The following is a 9,310-nucleotide window of genomic DNA, read 5'->3' on the forward strand; positions in this document are numbered from 1 at the left end:
ATATTTGTACTGTTACTCATGGACATTGCCCACCACAAGATTCACTGTTTTATACATTCCCATCTTTTAACCTCCAACTTTCCTTCTGGTGACACACGTGACTCTGAGCGTCTCCTTTCCACAACATTCATGCACCATTCAGCACTGTTAATTATTCTCAAAACATGCTACCATCACCTCTGTCCATTTCCAAACACTTAAGTTCAACCTAGTTGAACATTTTGCTCATAATAAGCAACCACTCCCCATTCTTTAGCCTCACTCCACATCCCAGCAACCCATATTTCATGTCTATGAGTCTACATATTATAATTAATTCATATCAGTGAGGCCCTGCAACATTTGTCCTTATGTTTCTGATTTATTCCACTCAATATAGTGTCCTCAAGTGTTCTTCATCAACCCGTTTTTTTAAAGACAGTTTTGTTCACACAACATGCATTCCATCCTAAGAAAACAATCAATAGTTCCCGTATAGTCACATATTTATGTATTCACCACCCTCACCACTATCTATATGAGGACAGCTCCATTTCTTCCACAAAGCAGGAGGAAGATTCAAAGAAGATAGAGAAACAAAAGAAAAAGAAAAAAAGAAGGAGAAAAAAAATCAAACAAAAATCATGACAGCTAGGAAACAACAAAAGGAAAGATTGAATTAAACTGAAGTAGAATAAAGAGTTAGACAACATCACCAATGCCAAGAGTCCCACACCTCTCCCTTATGTCCCCCTCTTATATGCATTTAACTTTGGTATATTGCCTTTGTTACATTAAAGGAAGCATAATACAATGTTTCTGTTAACTTTAGTCTCTAGTTTGCATTGATTGTATTTTTCCCCCAATATCACCCTATTTTTAACACCTTCCAGGGTTGACATTCATTTGTTCTCCCTCATGTAAAAACATATTTGCATATTTTATCACAATTGTTGAGCAATCTAGGTTTCACTGAGTTATACAATCCCAGTCTTTATCTTTCCTCTTTCCTTCTGGTGTCCCACATGCTCCTACCCTTCCTCTTTTAAGCATACTCACAGTCATCTTTGTTCAGTGTACTTACATTGCTATGCTACCATCACCCAAAATTGTGATCCAAACCTTTCACTCCTGTCTTTTCCTATCTGTCTGTGGTGTTCCCTTTTCATTTCCTGTAGAGCAGGTGTCTTGTTCACAAATTCTGTCATTGTCTGTTTCTCAGAATATTTTAAACTCTCCCTCATATTTGAAGGATAGTTTTGCTGGTTATAGGATTCTTGTTTGGCAGTTTTTCTCTTTCAGTGTCTTAAATATATCACACCACTTCCTTCTTGCCTCCATGGTTTCTACTGAGAAATCCACAAATAGTCTTATCAAGCTTCCTTTCTATGTGATGAATCACTTTTCTCTTGCTGCTTTCAGGATTCTCTCTTTGTCTTTGACATTGGATAATCTGTTTATTAAGTGTCTTGGCATAGGCCTATTAAGATGTATTCTGTTTGGGGTACACTGCACTTCTTGGATCTGTAATTTTATATCTTTCATAAGAGATGGGAAATTTTTGTTATTTCCTCTATTATTGCTTCTGTCCCTTTTCCCTTCTCTTCTCCTTCTGGGACACCCATGACACATACATTCATGCATTTCATGTAGTCACTCAACTCCGAGACACTGCTCATATTTTTCCATTCTTTTCCCTATCTGTTCTCTTGTGTGTAGGATTTCAGGTGTTCTGCTCTCCAGTTCCTGAGTGTTTTCTTCTGCCTTTTGAACTCTGCTGTTGTAGGTCTCCATTGTGTCTTTCATCTCTTGTGTTGTGCCTTTCATTTCCATAGATTCTGCCAGTTGTTTTTTTGAACTTTCGATTTCTACCTTATGTTCACCCAGTGTTTTCATTATATACTTCATCTCTTTTGCGACATCTTCCCTAAACTTTTTGAATTGATTTAGCATTAATTGTTTAAATTCCTGTATCTCAGTTGAAGTGTAAGTTTGTTCCTTTGGGCCATGTGTTCATTTTTCTTAGTGTAGGTTGTAGTTTTCTGTTGTCTAGGCATTTGGTTTCCTTGGTTACCCCAATCAGGTTTTCCCAGACCAGACAGGCTCAGGTCTCAGAAGGGGGCAATATTCAGTATTAGGTTTTTCTGAGGGTGTGTCTTATAAGATTGACACATCCTGTGAGGCCTGTAGCAGCTGTGCTTTTCCTAACCTGCCCAGCAAATGGTGCCTGTCAGCCTGTCGCTCCTGACTGGTGTAAGGAGGTGTGTCCTGTTTAGTTTCTGTTTTGGCTGTTTTCCCCCAGGCTCTGAATGGAAGTCCAATAGTAGAGCTAGGCACTGCCACCTTCCTCTTAGGGAAGATACACTCCCTAGGGAGTTATCACCTGCCTTTAAATAGGTTTTTTGTCTTTCCGACTCTGCTATCTCCACCCCTGTCTGAGTCAGAGTGCTGGGAACTGAAAATGGTTGAGGTTTTCTCCACTGAGCCACTCAGGTTGAGAGACAGAAAAAGGGTCAGAAAGCCCCCTTTCAGAGCCAGTCTATGGACCCCCAATTTCACTCACTGGACAGCAGAGTCATCTGGTTCTTTAAGGTTAGTCATCATTAAAAGCCTCTGTCTGCTTGTTGGCGATTTGTAGCTTGTATTAAGCAGTCCATGTTTATTAATTAAGACCCCAGTTAGAGCTGGAGTGAGATACATTCACTTGTTCAGAGAGTGCTGCTTTCTACCACAGCGAGGTTTTGCTTTTCAGCCTGTCTTTGGGGGAGGGGGATCCCAGCGCATTTCTGCAGCCTTTACTTACAGATTTTACGCTGCTATCTCAGGCATTCCTCCCAATCCAGGTTGGTGTATGATGTGTGGACAGTCATGCTTGTCCTTCAGCAGTTATTCCAAATTATTTACTAGTTGTTCCTGGTTGTTTAGTAGTTTTTCCAAGGGACTAATGAAATTCCACTCCTTTCTTTGCCACCATCTTGCTGCCCCTCAAATATTTGGGTTTTGATTCTGAATCATTTGCTATTCCAGGGTCAACTGAAACAATATTCAAGAAAGGATTATCCAAGGAACCTGCCAAACCATTTCTAAAAGTTATCAATGTTGTCTAGTACCTGAAATAAATTATATTACAAAACTAATACTAAATATTGCACCTATAACCAAAAAAAAGAGAACATCTCTGTTCCCCGCCTCCTTTTGGCCAAGTTGATATTTTAACACCCATCATTTATGTTTACTAAAACAAAACCTCACATTTCAAAACTAGAAATAAAGTTGTTACTGCAGAAGATACTCTCTATTTTACTATTATTCTTTTTCTCAGCCAAAGAATTTTATTTTGTATTTTATGCTAATTTTAACAGTTCATTAAACCAACTTTTAAAAATTACATTCTAGAAGGCTGTAGGGTATAAATAATAGATGGGCCAAGAATATAATTGTAATGTGGCAGTAGTTTTGTGATGCCAGATCAACATTTTAAAGGCTCAATCAAGTTAACGTGCCCATCTGTAATATATGAGCACCAGTTTTTTTCATGCCTTTGTAGCAATCAATTTTTATAAAGTAATTTTCTAAATAGATAGGTATAAAGAGATAACAAATGGGTTCTTTTTAATTTACACTGTGTACAGTGTCTCAAAGAACACCAGCTCCACAAAAGGAGGAATGTTTGCCCATTCCATACATGGATGTATCCCCAGCACTTAGAAGAGTGCTTGGACTGTAGTAAACACTCAATATTTGTTGATTGAATGAGCATAATAGATGAGTCCAGTCTATTTTCCCGTTATTTGTTTTCTCCAGCATAGGCTATGTTTAATAATCTTATACCTAACTAAGAAGTTAGGATTTAAGGACTGATTATGATTACTGAATCATTATATAGATATTCCTTTTTACTTTTTGCTATTTAGAGTAGACAGAGGGACATACCCGAAACCTGAAAGCTGAATAATCCAGCTGCCTTGATCTCTTATAATGATTGTATAGCCTTTATCTTGTGCCCTTGTGAATGTAAAAAACCTTGTGACTAATCTTCACTTTTACCCATTTATCCAGCTTTTCCACTTTAAAGTCTTATGATCACTAAATATGGCCCCTAATGTTTATTAATGAAGGGTCTTGGGTCAGCCCAGAACTAACCCACACTAAGTCCAAAGTTATTTTGATAACCAAAGCTGGATCTAACCAAAATGGGCCCACCTGACATGCACAGTAGCTTAGACTTTAACCTACAAGTCACCTATACCTCATTATAATACTAAAAATCACACCCATCATCATATTAAGGCCACCATTTTCTTCCATACATTCTGTGACTAAGCATATAATCAATCTGTGCATGCTCAATAATTAAATTACCTCTAATTACATCATCTGGGGACATTGTGATCATTATCCTAAAACCTCCCCATGTTTTGGTGCTTTAAAACTACCAGAATTACTGATTTTGGACCAATAGGCCATCTGTTCTCCTGCTTCACACCTAGCAATAAACTCTTTCTCCCTGTTCCAGTTTGCTAATGCTGCCTTTTTGCAAAATACCAGAAATGGACTGGCTTTTATAAAAGAGGTTTATTTAGTTACACAGTTACAGTCTTAAGGTCATAAAGTGTGTAAGGCAAGACATCAACAATCAATCAGGTACCTTCACTGGAGGATGGCCAATGGTGTCTGGAAAACCTCTGTTAGCTGGGAAGGCATGTGGCCAGCGTCTGCTCTGGAGTTCTGGTTTCAAAATGGCTTTCTCCCATGATGTTCCTCTCTAGGCATGTGCTTGCTCCTGAGTTGTGTCTTCCAAGATGTCTCTGTAAGCTGCAGCAACTCCAGAATGTCACTCTCACTTGCTCTTGGGGTGTTTGTCCTCTCTTAGCTTCCCCGGAGCAAAAGTCTGCTTTCAACGGCCATCTTCAAACTGTCTCTCATCTGCAGCTCCGCTCTCAGCCCCTGTGCTACGGAGTGTCCCTCTTGGCTGTAGCAAGCTCACTCCTTCTGTCTGAACTTATATAGTGCTCCAGTAACTAATCAAGGCCCATGCTGAATAAACGGGGCCACACCTCCATGGAAATTATCCAATGAAAGATCTCGCCCCCACTTGAGTGATCACGTCTCCATGGAAACATCCAATCAAAAGTCTCCAATACAGTCAACACCAATATGTTTCCTGCCCACACAAGATTGCATCAACGATAATGGCATTTTGGGGGACATAATACATCCAAACCAGCACACTCCCTTTGAAACCCCAGTGTCTCAGGAATTGGTCATTTGAGCGTGCACTGGGCAAAAAAATCCACTGCCATGGTCTGGTAACACTACCTCATCATTTCCCTCCCTCAGTGTGTTTCTTCCTTCATTTTCTCTCTCTCTTTATTGTCTTTTAAAATTAAATATCTTTCACTGTCCTAGCCACCTTCACTAGGGTGAACCCAACAGTGATCCTTCTAACCCCGAGGAAGCATTTTAGACATCTGGAAATGTGTTCACTCAGGACAGGTATGGCATTGCTACTGCTTCTTCTGGTCCCAGCTAAATAGTTATCAAGAGCCATTTAGAACACAGATTAACAAGAGGACCCACAATCTTAGAAGTGTCAAGAGGGGCTGCTGGCCAGAGACACAGGAGGGGACAGAAATGAAAAAGACAATGTCAAAACCAAGGAAGAGGGACTGTTTCCACACGAAAAAAAAAAAAAAAGCCCATGGGAACTAACTGGGAGGCTGGCCTGGAGAGCTGAACTGCAAAATCCAGGCAAGTGGCCTGGGCATCAGAACTTCAGGGACCCAGCCAAACAAGGTGTTGGTGCCATAATCTGCACTGGTAGCAAGAAAGGAGCTTGATACACCTCAGTTGAAGTCTGTATGAACTAACCAAGATCCTCATTAAAAATCTTACTAACAAAGGTAACCCATGTCCAGAATTGCCTATTTGGAATAGAAATTGAGTTGGCAAAGGCTCCAAGAGCAGAGCAGCCCTGATAGTCTACCAGAACCAAGTAAGTATGACAAATAATTGAATACAATACACCTTATCTCAATTAATTGTATGGGCAACTGCATGACAACTCACATTTCTAATGTTCAAGGTCTTGTCACTCCAGAAATTTAGGGACAGGTAACAAAATATTAGGAACTATCATTAAAAGGATTCAAAAAGAAAAAAAAGGCATTGGTCTTGGTTCTATTTCTTTTTGTATTTCACACAATTTCATGAGGCTCCAATCTGTATTCTCATACCCCTAGGTTGAAAAACCAGGGGATTTTTCAATCCTCTATTAATGAAAATGATTTGCTTTTCTTTTATGGTCTTCACAAAGATGCCTCCAACTCTGGGAAGATGTAATCCAAATACCACTGAAATGACTTGCAACCCAATCGTTTCCTTAATTCAACACGATCACTAATATTTCCATAGTTACTGAGTTTCAGACTAGGTCTTCGTAGAAAAAACTGCTCCTAAATAAAAATAGAGTCATTTCATTAAACCAAAAAACAAAACAGAAAAAAAAAAAGTCCGTTAGATTTTCAAAACCTGTTATCTAACATAGCAGTGTATTTGTTAATCATCTGAGCTAAAAACATTCCTTCTGATTTCTTGATTTCTTCTGTATAGGGAACCAGAGCAGACACTCACTCTCAGTTTCATTCATACAGCATGCAGTTTATGCTGTGAAGGTGCTATGACAGAGGTGGCAAAGAGGAATCCAGGAAAAACTGAGCCCTGCTGCTCGAGAACCAAAGAACACAGCCATGTATTGTAGTAACTCATTTCTCCTACTCTGTCAACAAATATTCAAGGACAAAACCATTCCTCCCTTGTCCCAGTCAACACTTTCATCTTTACAGATGGGGAGAGGTATGATGGTTAAGGGTGAATGTGGGCTCTGGAGAAAGATTGCCTGGATTCAAATACTGGTGCTGTCATGGATTAGCTTTGTGACTTGGGTGAGTTACTTGACCCTTACTCTCACAAGATTGTTGTAAGGATTCAGCACTTTAATGTGGGAAAAGCCCTTGAAAGAATAAGAGCTGCCATACAGTAAGTGTCAGTGTTAGTGTCAGCCATAGTTAATATCATACCTGGTTAGTTTTTGTTTTTTTTTATCTGTTTATTTGTTTGTTTTGTCTTTTTCTTTATTAGAGAAGTTGTGGGTTTACATAACAATCATGCATAAAATAAGGATTCCCATACACCACCTGATTATTAACATCTTACATTGGTGTGGAACATTGTTACAATTGATAAAAGCACATTTTTATAATTGTACTATTAACGATAGTCCATGGTTTAACTTAAAGTTAACTGTGTAAGGCAGTTCCATGGATTTTTTTTTAACAAAAATTTTTATTCTGCTACCATATATCCAACCTAACATTTCCCCTATTAATCATTTTCAGATATATATTTCAGTGCTGTTAATTATGTTCACAATGTTGTGCTACCATCACCACAATCCACTACCAAAATATTTCATCATTCCAAATAGGAACACTGTTCTTTTTAAACCTTAACTTCCCATTCCCTATCCCTACCCCATCTCCAGGTAATCTACTATTCCAGTTTGCTAATGCTGCCATTTTGCAAAAGACCAGAAGTGGATTGGCTTTTATAAAGGGGATTTATTAAGTTACAAATTTACAGTTCTAAGGCCATAAAAGTGCCAAAGTAAGGCACCAGCAAGAGGGTACCTTCACTGGAGAAAGGCCGATGGTGTTTAGAAAACCTCTGTTAGCTGGGAAGGCACGTGACTGACATCTGTTGATCCCAGGTTGTATTCTAGCTCCTCTCTCAGCTCCTGTGCATTCTTGGTTCTTTCTCCCAGGATGTTTCTCTCTAAGTGCCTGGGGGTCCTGTCTTAGCATATCCTGGGGCAAACTCTGAGCTTCATCTCTTAGGACTGTCCTTCTGCCTGCATCTCCAAGCACCTCCAAGTGTCAGCATCAACAAGCATCTGGGCCTGTGTGGCTTTTTTTTAAAGGACTTCAGTAAACTAATCAAGACACATGCTGAATGGGTGGGGCCACACCTCCATGGAAATAATTCAGAGTTCTCACTGATTGGGTGAGTCACATCTCCATGGAAACAGTCAATCAAAAGGTTCCAACCTAAGCAACATCAATATATCTGTCCCCACAAGACTGCATTAATGAACATGGCTTTTTCTGGGAGACATAATCTATCCAAACCAGCACATCTATATTCTAGTTTTTTATGTTCTCCGCTTTAAGGAATCACTGTGTTTACATGTGTAATGGCCCTAATCTCCCCATATTAAAAGAGGTATTCTAAATAGACTGAAGCTTTCTTGAAATCAGGCCCCTTGTATTTCAATCAGTGTATTTCCAGTGCCCAGCTTATAACAGAGTAACATTGTTGAATGAAAGTGAGTTTGCAGGAGAGGCGGGGCAAGATGGCGGACTGGTGAGCTGTATGTTTTAGTTACTCCTCCAAGAAAGTAGGTAGAAAGCCAGGAACTGTGTGGACTGGACACCACAGAGCAATCTGACTTTGGGCATACTTCATACAACACTCATGAAAACGTGGAACTGCTGAGATCAGCGAAATCTGTAAGTTTTTGCGGGCAGGGGACCCGTGCCCCTCCCTGCCAGGCTCAGTCCTGTGGGAGGAGGGGCTGTCAGCTCCGGGAAGGAAAAGGGAGAACTGCAGTGGCAGCCCTTATCGGAAACTCATTCTACGGATCCAAACTCCAACCATAGATAGACTGAGACCAGTCACCAGAGAATCTGAGAGCAGCCAGCACAGCAGAGAGGAGACAGACATAGAAAAAAACAGCACGAAAAACCCCAAAATAAAAGCGGAGGATTTTTGGAGTTCTGGTGAACATAGAAAGGGGAAGGGCAGAGCTCAGGCCCTCAGGCTCATATGCAAATCCCGAAGAAAAGCTGATCTCTCTGCCCTGTGGAACTTTCCTTAATGACCCTAATTGCTTTGTCTCTTAGCATTTCAATAACCCATTAGATCTGTGAGGAGGGCCCTTTTTTTTTTTTTTCTTTTTTTTTAAATCATTTTTTCTTTTTCTAAAACAATTACTCTAAGAAGCCCAATACAGAAAGCTTCAAAGACTTGCAATTTGGGCAGGTCAAGACAAGAGCAGAACTAAGAGAGCTCTGAGACAAAAGGCAATAATCCAGTGGCTGAGAAATTTCACTAAACACCACAACTTCCCAAGAAAAGGGGGGTGTCCGCTCACAGCCATCATCCTGGTGGACAGGAAACACTCCTGCCCATCGCCAGCCCCATAGCCCAGAGCTGCCCCACACAACCCAGTGTGACGGAAGTGCTTCAAATAACAGGCACACACCACAAAACT

Source organism: Choloepus didactylus, chromosome 5 (assembly GCF_015220235.1).
Source record: "Choloepus didactylus isolate mChoDid1 chromosome 5, mChoDid1.pri, whole genome shotgun sequence".
Classification (NCBI taxonomy): Eukaryota; Metazoa; Chordata; class Mammalia; order Pilosa; family Megalonychidae; genus Choloepus; species Choloepus didactylus.